Raw genomic sequence first — 14,930 nt, forward strand, 5'->3', positions numbered from 1 at the left:
TGGCCTTGAGCTCAGAAATCCGCCTGCCTCTGCCTCCCGAGTGCTGGGATTAAAGGTGTGCGTCACCACACCCGGCCAAGAGCTGGTTTTTCTAACTGGAGGATGACACCACCCAGTGGTATTGGTGAAGTACTTGAAGTTGGGTAAACTACAAGATAGAAAGGATAGACTAGGTTTCTAAGAGAATAGGCCTTTGGAAGGGCTCCTTGAGCGTTTTGATGACCGTTAGTTCCCGATGGTGGTAGACAACTAAAGAAGGACAGCTTTAACCTGTCTCACGAGTTACCTCACTTGGCAAAGTTTCGTATTGCCATCTGGAATGAACCTCACATCAAAGGACAGTTAGTTACATAATCATTACATAGGCTACCATCCTGTACCTCAATGTGCCTCAAACTAGAGTGACTTGAGAGGAGGGTAGTGAAAGGAGGAATTGCCTCCATCAGATTGGGAACATTTTCTTGATTAATGATTGATATGAGAGGGCCCAGATCACTGGGTTTTTTCAGCCCGGGCAGGTTGGACCGCAGTTGTATAAGGAAGCAAACCAAGCATGCTATGGAGAGCAAGCCAGTAAGCAAGGTTACTCCCTGGTCTCTGCTTCAGTTCCTGTTACCATGTTCCAGCCTTGAATTTTTGCCTTGTCGCCCTGGATGGCGATGGATGCTGACCCTCCACTATGTTTGTTTTTGGTCATGGTAGTCTTGTCAAATTGAAAGAAACCAACCTAGATCCAATCCTATGAAAATAATTTAGCAATATATATATATATATATACACTTTAAAGATTTATGTATGTGAATAAACTGTTGCTCTCTTTAGACACACCATAAGAGGGCATCAGATCCCATTACAAATGGTTGTGAGCTACCATGTGGTTGTTAGGAATTGAACTCAGGACTTCTGGAAGAGTCAGTGCGCTTAACCGCTGAGCCATCTCTACAGCCCAGGCAATACATTTATTTAATGGAGGCAAAGTTTGTAAAAGTGAGATAATATGAATTATTTCATTAGATAAAAGTAATAATGGCAAAGCAAATATGAATAGGACATGTACATTATTCTTCAAAGACAGTATAAAATAAAAATCTTTGCGTGATAAGTTTGAAAGCTTAATAAACCTACAAAACCATGCTTAAGTCCTGTGTACAATTTATTGCATTTTTATGAAGTAGAATTATGTCTTGAAATTTAATTTTAATATATATAGGTATGTCATATAGTATAAATTTAAAGTACTACATTAGATTTGTGTATGTACATTGAGATTGCTTTTGTTATGCGTAATATGTCTACATTTTAGAAATAACTAGACTATAACAGGGTTCAGTTTACTGTAGTTCATAATCTTGAATATTCTTCTTGTTTCTTCTTAAAACATACCAACATCTGTCTCCGTCTCTTTCTTAAGACATTCTCTCTTTTTAGTATGACTGTTTGAGAAGTTGCTATGTAGACCAAACTGAACTTGAACTCAGGGAAATTATCCTGCCTCTGCCTCCCAAGTGCTGGGATTAAATGAGGGCACCATTCCACAGGGCTTTTTTGTATTTTATCTTGAGGATTTTGCTACTGTGGAATGAACTTTGAAAAATAGAAAAAACTTGATAATAACTTTTAAAATCTTTATTGTGAAATATAATTCATATAGAAAGAAGTATATAAAACATGGACTTTTTAATTCTTTATTCAAATGAATAATCACTAAAACTTGTTACTAATCTGTATGTAGCTGTTTATAAAATATGTCTGCACAAGTGATATGGATTTGTCAGTGGATGGATTGTATATATAATGTGTTTTAGTAGTAATAAGTGCTGACAATTTGCTATATGTTAAAACTCCTTTTGTAATAATGGAGACTATTTCTCCCTGGATGCACACCCACCCAGCCATCCACACATACATATACACACACACATATGCACACATACATACATACATACATATGTATATGTACATATCTAATTTTTGAGGTCATGCTATTCATAGTATACAGCTTTATGATTAATCTATCTTTCTGTAAGCCAGACATCGTCTTTTATCAGTGACTCAGTTCATCCTTTGTGATACTTTTTGTTTTAAAGCCTTGTCCAATTTCTTTTTTTAAAAAAATAGTTTGTCTTGTTGAGAAGCTGAAAAAAATAGTATATATTGTCTCTGTCTTACTATCTTTCACATTAAGATTTTTTGCCTTTGGGATGGTGAGAAACTGATAGTCAATAGAAGTGCTATCTTGCATTTGTATTTTTTTTTTTTTTTAGATTTATTTATTTATTATATATAAGTACACTGTAGCTGTCCTCAGACACTCCAGAAGAGGGCATCAGATCTCATTACAGATGGCTGTGAGCCACCATGTATGTGGTTGCCGCGACCTGAACTCCGGACCTTCGGAAGAGCAGTCGGCACTCTTAACTACTGAGCCATCTCGCCAGCCTCCGCATTTGTATTTTTAATCTTTATTTAGTCTGGGGTAGATACTAATTCATGACACTAGACAGTGGCTGCAAGCTGCAGTTCCTAGGTGGTATGAGGAGAACCAACAACTAGTGGTCTTTGGTACATTGTGTTCAGCTCTGGTATTTGATAGCTTAGGTGTATTATATGCCTTTTTGATATATTTTTTTGGATGTAATTCATCAGAAGTCAAAGAACATCTTTCTATCTTTCTAGAATTCTGTATTCCCTGGATAATACTTTTAATGTTAACATTAATATTCAATGGGTATAATGGACAAATGTACTTCACTAACTCTTTTTTTTTTTTTTTTTCCAAGACGGGGTTTCTCTGTATAGCCCTGGCTGTCCTGGAACTCACTTTGTAGACCACAGTGTCCTAGAACTCAGAAATCCACCTGCCTCTGCCTCCCAAGTGCTGGGATTAAAGGCCTAACTCTTATATAAACTATAAATATATTGACTAAACACTGTTGTAATCAGTGAATAATACTTTTTATTAAATTGTAGTCTGGATATAACTAATTTTTTTTTTTTTCTGTTTTAGTCTTTTTGTATTCTAGGAACCAATCTGGATATTTTGTTGATGTATTTCTTTCTTTTTTTTAATTTTTTTTTTTTTTTTATTATTTGAAACAGAATTTCTCTGTGTATCCCTGAGTGCCCAGGAACTGTCTCTGAAGACCAGATTGGCCTTGAACCTACAGTGATCTTCTTGCCTCTGCCTCCCAAGTGCTGGGAATAAAGGTGTGTGGCACCGTGCCAGACAGCTATCATGTTTAAGTCTTTTCCGACCTCTTCTTTCTTTTTCTACTTTGATGTAGTTATGCCAGCCATCTTTTGGTTTTCTTGTGTATAATTGCATATATGCTAAGCATTTAAAAATGATGTCTGTGTAGCATGTAAGCCTTGTTGGTGTTTGCAGAGGCCACAGGAGGGCATTGGCTTCACTGGAACTGGAGTTAAGACTATTGTGAGCTCACCGTGTGGATGCTGGGAAGTGTACTGGTCCCTTTCTCTTGACTGTTGAGCCATCTCTCCAGCCCCACTATTGGATATTTTGAAACTCAGTGGATCAGCTTCATGCTCCCAACTAAATAGTTTAGTCTTGGGTGAATCATCTCACTACTTACATATTTTTATTGTCCCTTTTGTACTCTGTTGTTTTGAAGGTGCATGTGCTTTAACGGTCTTTTACCATAGAGATGATAGCGTCCTTTATCCCCTACATGAGCACTGGGATGTGCTAATCTTTTAGTATTGTAAACAGCACTGCAGTTTATAGTCTTTTTATTTTTTTATTTTTTTTTTTTTTCGAGACAGGGTTTCTCTGTATAGCCGTGGCTGTCTTGGAACTCACTTTGTAGACCAGGCTGGCCTTGAACTCAGAAATCCACCTGCCTCTGCCCCCCGAGTGCTGGGATTAAAGACGTGCGCCACCACGCCCGGCTTCAGTTTATATTCTTGCACACACACACATTTTGCCTTTTGTAAGAAGTTTTCTACAAATAAAATTGTGGACTGTTTAGGACATTTAGTTGGAGCTGCCTTACAGGTTCAGAGGTTCAGTCAATTATCATCAAGGCAAGAACATGGCAGCATCCAGGCAGGCATGATGAAGGCAGAGCTGAAAGTTCTACATCTTCATCTGAGGGCTGCTAGTGGAATACTGGCTCCCAGGTAGCTAGGGCTAGTAAAAGCCCACGCCCACAGTGACACGCCTACTCTGACAAGGCCACACCTCCAAACAGTGCCACTCTAGGCCAAGCATATGCAAACCATGACATGGACTTAAACAGTTTTCACATTTAAAGCCCTAAGACATGTTTGGGAGAATACTTTTTTCTTTGAAATATATAAATATTTATAAAGTATAAATATTTAGTTTAAACTTTTTAAGGCAAACAAACACAAAACCTTCATTAAAACTAGTTGTACTGTAGTCTGTCTTCTTGTGCTTGTGCTTAAAGTAAGAGAAACCTTATGACTGGCATCTGCGTATGAAGGTTGCTAACATCAAGCAGAAAAAGGAAGTCCTGAATATTTTCAGAGAGAACTTGGGCTGTCAGTACAAAACAAGAGCTTTGGCTCTGCCAGTCCAGTCTTCTTGCTAGCACTACAGCTGCTGAAATACAATGTTGCAGCCATTTGAAAGTTTTGAAGGGCAAGACTTTTCAGACTCCCCACCTATAGTAGAAAGTTGGGAATCAGTGAGATTGATGCAGGCTAAAGACATTTCTAGACAGAGAAAGCCTCTGAAAATTCTGGAAGTTCCAGTCTATTAAAATAAAGCAGTAAAAATATATCTAGGAAAAGCCCAAGGCAGTGTTGACTGACAGCTGTATAGCAGGCCCCAGAACAAGCAATTTAGATCAGAGATCCTCCTAAAATAGATATCCAGGCAGTTAAGGGTATTTTAATAGGTTGGCTCAAATTATTTTTGTCAGACTTTTACATTATGAATTTGATTTTGTTAATACATACAGACTCTTCAGGGTTTCTGTCTTGTCATTGATGTGATACTGATTGTTTAGTTTTAAATGAGTTTGGGTTGTTTGGTTTTTTTTGTCTATATTATGTAAACTATGAAGTTTTAAAAATATAGTCCCCCAGCACCTTTATCTAGTTTATAAAGTCTGTTATCTGAGATTAATAAGAGAAAATATTAAGTGGAGAACTTAAATAATCCATGTGTTAAAATAACTTTTAAATTCTTTTTAGAGGTTATTTACACACCTTTAATCCTGGTATTTTGAAAGCAGAGGCAAATGGATCTCTGAGTTCAAGGCCAGCCTGGTCTAAGGACAGCCAGTGCTATACGTGAAACCTTGTCTCAGAAAAACAAAACAAAACAAAAAACAAAAACAAAAAATCAAACCCAAGAGTATAAGGGCCCCAGTACTCTTATATAGCAGAGGACTGCCTGGTCTGCCTCAATGAGAGAAGACACACCTAACCCTGGAGAGACTTGAGGCCCCAGGGAGTGGGGAGGTCTGGTGGGGTGGGGGTCTGAGAATATCCTCTTGGAGACAGGGGAGCAGAATGAATTAGGAGGGGGATAACTACTGGACTGTAAAAAAAGATTAAAAACAATTAAAAGAAAAAAAAAAAAAAGAAAAAATCAAATAGCATTACATTATTTTCCCCTTCTCTTTTCTCCTTCTAAACAAACCCTCCTGAACTCTCCTCCCAACTCTCTTTCAAATTAATGACCTCTTTTTCTTCTCTCTCTGTAATAATTAATACAACCTGCTCAGTCTGTGTAATGTTACTTACGTGTATGTTTCCATTTGGTATTGGATAACCAATCGGTACACTGTTCCCTGGGGAAACTCTTTCTCTCACTCTCAGCATTCTTTAGTTGCCTGCTGTTCTTTGTCTAGTTCCCTCTCAACCCTATCCATGTGAGCAGGTCTACGGGTGTCATCCTTGTTCAGGTCATATTTAGGCAGCTGTGTTGGGTGAGACTTGGTAATTATAGCTTCTGATATTGTTAGGAGATACAATCTCACATTGAACTGAACTTCTTGTTCTTCTGACTCTTTTTTTTTTTAAGATTTATTTATTTATTTATTATATGTGAATACACTGTAGCTGTCTTCAGACACTCCAGACGAGGGAGTCAGATTTTGTTACATATGGCTGTGAGCCACCATGTGGTTGGTGGGATTTGAACTCAGGACCTTTGGAAGAGCAGTCAGAGACGGCTAGGCCATCACTCCAGCCCCTCTTCTGACTCTTACAATCTTTCCTCTCCCACTTCCCCAGTGATCCCTGAACCTTAGTTAGCAGGAGTTTTGTAGATTTATCTCAACAACTCTGTATTTTGATTAGGTTTGGTTTTCTTTCTGTGCTGGTCTGTCTTGCAAAGAGAAGTTTCCTTGGTTAAAGTGAGAACTGACTTATCTGTGGATATAATGACAGATAGTTAGAATGCATTTAAACATTACACTAGTTTAATAAAGTGAAGTTTATAGAATAACTCTAACAGTATACAATTATGATTATTGTATTATTTCTAGTTCTATTAATATTTTACTATATCTAAATTTTTTAAGTGCTCTGGATTGATTGTGCTTAAGTTCATCACAACTAAGTATGTATAGTATACCATAATATATATGCTGTTCAGTATTATATATGGTTTCAAATATCCACTGTGGCCTTGATAAAGAGAGACCTTTTTTGTTGTTGGAGGCTCATGTATTGATGAGAGTCTTTTTGAGTCTATGAACTCAGTGCTATAGATTTCTCTCAGATTGAACTGTTATGTACATATCATGAATTTTAACACATCATCTTACAATTTTTATTTATTTAAAAATATTTTAAGATTTAACTTCTATTTTGAACTATGGGTTTGCTAATGGATTTTTCTAGATCTTTTTGTTATTGATTTCTAGTTTATTTCAGCAGAAAAAATAACACCAATTTTTATGATTTTTAGTTCTAACAAATGTATTCAGGTCTGGTTGACCAGAAAAATGTGGTGTATATACTGGAAAAAATACTGTAGATGGTGGAGTAGCAACGAGGTACTGTTGGTGTTCAGGCTCCCTGTTGACTTCCGTTCCAGTGTCGGCGGCGGAGGCAAGCGGTGACAGTGACGGCAGTGACCACTGAACAGTAATTGCCCAAGATGTCGAATATCAAAATCTTCAGCGGGAGCTCGCACCAGGACTTATCCCAGAAAATAGCTGACCGCCTGGGCTTGGAGCTAGGCAAGGTGGTGACTAAGAAATTCAGCAACCAGGAGACCTGTGTGGAAATTGGGGAAAGCGTTCGTGGAGAGGATGTCTACATTGTTCAGAGTGGATGTGGTGAGATAAATGACAACCTAATGGAGCTTTTGATCATGATTAATGCTTGCAAGATTGCTTCAGCCAGCAGGGTTACTGCAGTCATCCCATGCTTCCCTTATGCCCGCCAAGACAAGAAGGATAAGAGCCGGGCTCCAATCTCAGCTAAGCTTGTTGCAAATATGCTATCTGTAGCAGGTGCGGATCATATTATCACCATGGATCTACATGCATCTCAAATTCAGGGTTTCTTTGATATCCCGGTGGACAATTTATATGCAGAGCCAGCTGTGCTAAAGTGGATACGGGAGAATATATCTGAGTGGAGAAACTGTACTATTGTCTCACCTGATGCTGGTGGAGCCAAGAGAGTGACCTCCATTGCAGACCGATTGAATGTGGATTTTGCTTTGATTCACAAGGAACGGAAGAAGGCCAATGAAGTAGACCGCATGGTACTAGTAGGAGATGTGAAGGATCGTGTGGCTATACTTGTGGATGACATGGCTGACACTTGCGGTACAATTTGTCATGCTGCTGACAAACTTCTCTCAGCTGGAGCTACCAGAGTTTATGCTATCTTGACGCACGGAATCTTTTCTGGCCCTGCCATTTCTCGCATCAACAATGCATGCTTTGAAGCAGTAGTAGTTACCAATACCATACCTCAGGAAGACAAGATGAAGCACTGCTCCAAAATACAGGTGATTGACATCTCTATGATCCTTGCAGAAGCCATCAGGAGAACCCACAATGGAGAATCTGTCTCCTACCTGTTCAGCCATGTTCCTTTATAATAGAACTTCTGAAGCAGTTTGAAAATAAAACCAAACCCACCCCTTGTTTTTCTTGGTATTGGTGAGTTTAGCAGAAAACCCAGCTTGCTTCAGAATAGCTTTTTACATCTCACATTAGCTAAATTTGAATTTATTGTAAATTGGAGAAAGACAGATTGTTACTAACTGCTAGGATGCCCTACCTGCATTGTTGGATCCTGGCTTTCTTGTCTATTTTGTGAGCCTTGCAGCTTTAAGTTGAGCTCAGCTCTTGAAAGGTGTTGAGAGTATTCCACATGGTCCTTAAGACATGATTGACAAAGCTCAGACTCCATTGCATGGGAATGCTTTTTCTCATTCAGAATAACTAGCAACAAAGCTAGCCCATGAGTAATACGTTTTCAGAGGTCTACAGTAAGAACCCTGAGCATCCTTACACATAGTTCAGCAGTTGAGCATCCTGTAAGGCAGGGGTAGGTAACTCAATGCAGTAATTAATTTTTGGAAGGAAAAAGCCTAACCCATTACTATCTTTTTAACTGTATAGCTTAGATTCTCTACACCTATTCCTTTCCAGTTGGCTTTATTTACCTTTAGCTATCTTGATACTTTCTTGGCCAAATATCCTGGACTCAGTGATTATTGTAACACAATCTTTTGTAAGACAAAGTTGCTTCTTGCTATGTAACTGCTAGCATTCACATTAGGTAATCTTCCTTAGCCTCCTACCACTGAGTAGGAGTTAAACTGGTGGGTTTTCGGTGCCTTTTGATTAACTTAAGTATTTAGCTTTCATCTTCCTTAGATCTGTTTGTCCTCTCAATTGAACATATTTGTGCTAAACAATTTGATCTTGTGTAGAAAAAACTTAATAAAATGTCTGTCATGTGTGCAAAAAAAAAGGATTCTGTAAAGTTTGTTTGCTTGTTTTGTCACTGTTAAAATAATACCCAAGAAAAACAAAGATTTATTTTGACTTCAGTGTTTTGGGCTCCATTCTTGGATGGAGATAAAACCTTGTGGGAGAGCATGTTAGTTTCAGCACAGCTGCTAAGTTGGGGACAGCATGAACCCTTCAAAGGCTGACCTGAGTGGCTCATTCCTCAGTTCAAGCCCTTCCTCTAAGAGTCCTCAAGATTCATTCACCTTTATAATCCATTATGTGGCAACTAAGCCTTCAGGGGGACATTTTAAATTCAAACCCTGACAGTATTCTAAAGCCAAGTGGGCAGTAAAGTTCCTAGCAATTTTTATTCAGAAGCCATTGCAGTGGGGGGGGGGGGCAAATGTAGAGTCAGGCTTTTTTTCAAATAAATCAAGGACAAGGAAAGTTAGAGGTTAGGAGTAGGATCAGAGTCACTGGATGAAAACATCATCCATGTAGAGGGAATTTGTGGTTAAATCTGACAATCATGAAGGCAAACCAGGGTTTATGAGATTTTTCAAGATGTGAGAGCCTCAAAACTCTAAGCAAGATTCTTGTTAAAGCTGAGCTAGGCAGAGACAAACACTGGGCTGAAGGTTGAAACCTAATAGAGTAGATGATTCTAAGATTAAGTTTGGTTTTTATCATTCATAGTATTAGCTTTTCTATAACTTGACTCATCTGGGTCTTACTCTCTCTCCAGTTTAGTAAGAGATGTGGTGAAGCGTCCAGCTACAGTTATGTCCTTGTTTGTCCTCTAAGTTGTACATTTACAAATACTCACGATTGTGTGTTTATGCACACACCCGTGTGTTAGGTGTCCTTTATTGCTCTCTATTTTTTTTTTTTTTTTTGTAGCAGGGTTCTTCCCTGACTCTAGGCCTCCCGTTGGTTCAGGTAGGTGCAGGTCAACAAAACTAAACTCTCATCTTGTCTCCATCCAAGAGACAAGAAGGCTTGGATTATAGGCATGCACCAGGATGCTCCACTTTACATGTGGATGCTGGAATCCAAACTCTGGATTCACAATTGTTTGGCAGGTGCCCTTAACTACTGCCTTCCCAGGTTCTTTTCACCAGAAGTGTTTGATGTTTATAAGTTACAGCTTTTCATATTAGGATCGTTTATGTCTGGGGAGTGGGTTTGATGCTTTTATATACTTTTTTAGATTTAGTATATTTTTTTCATTTTACTTTATCTTGTTTACATCCTTTTTTCCTACTCTGTCAATTATTTTGAGTCATATCATTTAAAAGTGGTAATTTGTGGACTGTTTTCATCTGTGTGTGTTGTTATTGCTTAGGTATTAGTTAGTTGTTGGTGAAGCACAAGCATCTCAATACTCATCATAACTGAAAACAATTTTGCCTTGTTTTACTTTGGTAGAATTTGGATTGTAATTTCTTACAGATATCAAATCAGACTATTAGAATGGTGTTTTTCATTGTCTCAGTTGTACATACAATCTAAAATAAATTTAAATTTCTTTTTAATTATTGCTTTCTGATAAATTTTAAACTAGCATATCTTGAAACTGATTGGTATTTCGATACTTTTATTACCTTCGGAATTTAATGTAAATTTAAGCCACTTTCATAATTTGTGTCAAAAAGCTTATTGCCAGCCTGGGAGCTGCAGATACTGTGTGCTCTACCTTACAACATTCCAAAGCAGAACATTTTATTCCCTGGCATGAGCTGGCACAGTGGGCAGGATTATTGTAATTCATTTGGGTAAATGAACTGAAGCTTTGGAGTTAATGTACAAAAATATTCTGTCAGTTTTTACAATTCTGTAATGATAAAAACTGGGTTTAGAATTTCAGCATCTTAATTTCTATTGTCCTTATTCCATTCTGATTATTAATTTGATCTTCTTTTCAATTAAAGTCCGTATATTATCTTTAATGGTCTGTTTTGTTTGCTAATCATTTAGAATTACAATCTTATTTAAAACTATGCTATCATGCTGATTACTAATTACTTGGTTTGGCAAGCTCATAGTCTACCTGTAAATATATCTTAAACAATGAAGAAATTTTTCTCATTAAAGCCTTGAATATATTTTTCTCTTAAAATGTATTTACAATCACAAAATAATTTTGGAAAATCAAGAGAATATATCATGTAATTATTAGTGACAAGAAATTTTAGGCTACTCTTTTTTTTTTTTTTTTAAATTTATTTATTACATGTAAGTACACGGTAGCTGTCTTCAGACACACCAGAAGAGGGAGTCAGATCTTGTTACGGATGGTTATGAGCCACCATGTGGTTGCTGGGATTTGAACTAAGGACCTTTGGAAGAGCAGTCGGGTGCTCTTACCTGCTGAGCCATCTCACCAGCCCTAGGCTACTCTTTAACATATCACATTTACTATTAGTGGTATTTTTAAAACTTGCCAAAAGGTTTTATACTAATGTTTAGAATAGAAAGCTAAGCTATTGCCATCCAGTGGACTATTAAACACTAAAGTGAATGTTTGGAAAGTGATAGAATATTCTGATAAAAATGAATATTTGTAAAATATTTGTGCGCGTGTGCCACTACTTACTGGCAGTTGACAGCCCCTGAGAGAGGGAAAATCAAGTCCTTTGAGTGTTGCCTCATGTATATTGACCACTTCCAGTTGAAGGCCACATGTTTAGGAATATATAGGCAGCACAAATTAGACTTGATGAATTAAAAGAATAGAAAGTGGATATGGAAGGAGGAGGTGGGCCTGGGAAGAGGTAAATATAGTCAAAAGACATTGTACAAAATTCTAAACTAAAAAAAAAAAAGAATTTAATTTGCCTTGAATTTTAGTTCCATTAATGGTTACCATTTTGGCATTGTTTTAAAGTGTTTGTAACATAATGATGACTATCCCGTACTCTCATTTATATATTAAATACGGAAAAGTGGAAGACAACTAGAGAGGTGAATGGGTGGTTCCCAGAAGTGACCAGGAGTATGGGAGGAGATAAGGATCAAAGGATGCAAACTTTGAGGTAGGAATAAGATCAAGAGATCTATAGCAATTACTGTGGAAATTGGTATGGGAGTTCATAAAAAATAGAATTACTATATGACTCACTGCACTCTAAGTCAGCATACCACAGGTTTATTCAGGTTTATGCTGCTATAGAATCAGCCTAGATGTCAACAAATTGGATATATATAAGGAGAATTGGATATGTATAAGGAGAATGTGGTATATATACACATTGGAGTTTTATGTAGCCAAATCATGCAAAGGAAAGTGGATGGAACTGTAGTAGCTAAGCCAGAGTTAAACAAGTAGTTTACATTTTCCCGTACATATGAAACTTACGTATACATACATGCAAAGATATACTTAGATATGTGTATGTATGTATGATATATTTGTGTGACATTCCTGTAGAAATGTAAACACGTAGGGAACTGATCATAGACCAAGCCAGTGAGTTTTATTGGGGTTAAGCCTTAGTTAGGGTTTCATTGCTGTAAAGAGACACCATGAACAAGACAACTCTTAAAAAGAAAATATTTAATTGGGGCTCACTTACAATTTCAGAGGTTCAGAACATTATCATGGTGGGAAGCATGGCAGCAGGCAGGCAGGCAATGAGCTGGGGAGTATGAGAGGTTTTTTTTTTTTTTTTTTTTTGAGTTCATTGTCTTGATCCACAGGCAGCAGAACAGGGACTGTCTTCTGCAGGCTTCCAAGAGGAAGCTCTCTTTCACACTGGTCGGGAGCCTGAGCATCAACCTCAAAGCCCACTCACCCATTGACACACTTCCTCTAACAAGGCCACACCTCCTAATGTCACTGTCATTGGGCCAAGCATTTCAACATAGAAGTCAATGGGGCCAAACCTATTCAAACCATCACAGTTACTTACAAGAATATGGGTAAGGAGTTATGTACAAGAGCAGAAATGACTCAAAGACAGTTTCATCTTAAAGCCAACTCAAGCATAATGACAGCTCACAAATGCTAGAAACCTCAGGTAAGCTGCACAGCTTGCAGGTAGCTCTGCATGTTGGAAAGTGTCCTTCAGGTAGTTCCACAGGTTGATGAGTGTTCAGTTGGCTGAATCCCTTCCAGACAGCTCTGCTGGAACTCAGCTTGTCTGAGAGTTGACTCTTACTTTTACTGTGCTAGGAGAAGGAGGAGCCTAGTGAGTCTGGTGAATCCCAGGAACCTCCTGAACCTATCAGTTATCTTTTTGAGTCTAATGAGCTTCCCTCTGGGTTGGCCTTTAACATAGTCTGTTACACATCTTGTAGTTTCACTTCCCTTTAATACATTGTGTCTTAATGAATTTCCCCGCTCACATGGAAAGGTAATTTTTTTTTTTTAAAGACAGGGTTTCTCTGTATAGCCTTGGCTGGCCTTGAACTCAGAAATCTGCCCGCCTCTGCCTCCCAAGTGCTGGGATTAAAGGCGTGTGCCACCACGCCCAGCCCTAAAGATTATTTTTATTTATTATCTCTATCTCTATCTCTATCTCTATCTATCTATCTATCTATCTATCTATCTATCTATCTATCTATCTATCTATCTATCTATCTATCTATCATCTGTCTGTCTGTCTGTCTATCTATCTATCTGTACTGTAGCTGAGCGGATGGTTGTGAGCCTTCATGTGGTTGTTGGGAATTGAATTTTTAGGACCTCTGCTCACTCCGGTCAACCCCGCTTGCTTGCTCCAGCCCAAAGTTTTATTTATTATTATAATTAAGTGCATTGTAGCTGTCTTCAGATGCACCAGAAGAGGGTGTCATATCTCATTATGTTGCTTGTGAGCCACCATGTGGTTGCTGGGATTTGAACTGAAGACCTTCAGAAGAGCAGATAGTGTGCTTACCTGCTGAGCCATCTCACCAGCCCTAAAATGAAATCTTTAAACAAAGAGTAAATTATTTTTAGGTAAAGTGAAAATAATTCCAAATAAGGTTGAAGCATTTTTATAATATGCTTCTTCCCAGGGCGATTTTCTATTTCTGATTAATTTCTTTGATGGATACACAATTATTTAAGATTTATGTAATTACCGAGTGACTTTTTTATATATTATTTTCCTAAAGATTTATCTATTACATGGAAAATTTCAAATACATTATCATGAATATGTTAATGTTTTAACATTCTTTATATTGTTTTGTTTGTGATTGTTCTCTTTGACTGTTTCCTTATCTTAGTTCATCGCTGTCTTCATAATAATATTAATCTTTGTGGTGTATTAATTAATTTTCTGAGAGAGTGTCTCACTTTTTCATTCTGGCTAATATGGAATTCACTTTGTAGACCATTTTGGTCTCAAACACCTGCCTTTGCCTCCCAAGTCCTTGGGTTAAAGACATGTGCCACCATACCTGGACCTTATATTTATTTCTTATTTAATTATTTTCTGGCCTTAAATTTGTTTATTCTGTTAGGGTTTATTTGCTTTTGTTATAAATGTTTCTCATTATGCATATTTAATTTGTTAATTTTCTGTTACACATACACGTTTGCCTTCAGGTACTACTTTAGTTATAGTTGACAAGTATTTCTCTGGAATCTTTTCTTTTAAAATATGTGTTGTGAATTTGGGAATATAGTCTTAAGAATTGTTAATGAATTAAAGATTGATGTAGACACTTCTGTAGTCAGGACTCAGTGAGTCAACACCTGAAATTATCCCTTGGTGTGCTATCCTTTCTACTCAGATTCTCTAGTACCCACATTGTTTAGTAAATACTCATCTGTTGCCTAGTACTGTAGTTACGCTGTTAACACGAACGTTGTGTAAATGCAGTTGTAAATGCAGTTTTTTTTCTCTTATGCTGGCTACTTTTGCTGAACTTAATGTTTTGAAAATCATTTATTACATAAATCAATAGTTAAGTTCTTTTGATGGCTGGATATTGTATCCTATGCATATATGATATATATTAGGCACTGAAAAAGACTGAAATTTCAAGTTTTTTATGAAGTTTTTTTTTTTTTTTTTTTTT

At 37.4% G+C, this 14,930-nt stretch overlaps 1 protein-coding gene and 1 pseudogene across 2 annotated transcripts in view; both read left to right on the top strand.

Annotated features, from left to right (window-relative positions):
• LOC110306845 overlaps positions 1–8,937 on the top strand; it is a 9,712-nt pseudogene extending 775 nt beyond the window's left edge. Inside the window, exon 2 of the transcript XR_002379317.2 lies at positions 7,037–8,937. The product of XR_002379317.2 is annotated as a ribose-phosphate pyrophosphokinase 1 pseudogene (transcript). The remainder of the gene's footprint in view (positions 1–7,036) is intronic.
• Mipol1 (mirror-image polydactyly 1) overlaps positions 1–14,930 on the top strand; it is a 277,375-nt gene that overhangs the window by 757 nt on the left and 261,688 nt on the right. The gene's annotated exons all lie outside the window — the stretch shown is intronic.

Source organism: Mus caroli, chromosome 12 (assembly GCF_900094665.2).
Source record: "Mus caroli chromosome 12, CAROLI_EIJ_v1.1, whole genome shotgun sequence".
Classification (NCBI taxonomy): Eukaryota; Metazoa; Chordata; class Mammalia; order Rodentia; family Muridae; genus Mus; species Mus caroli.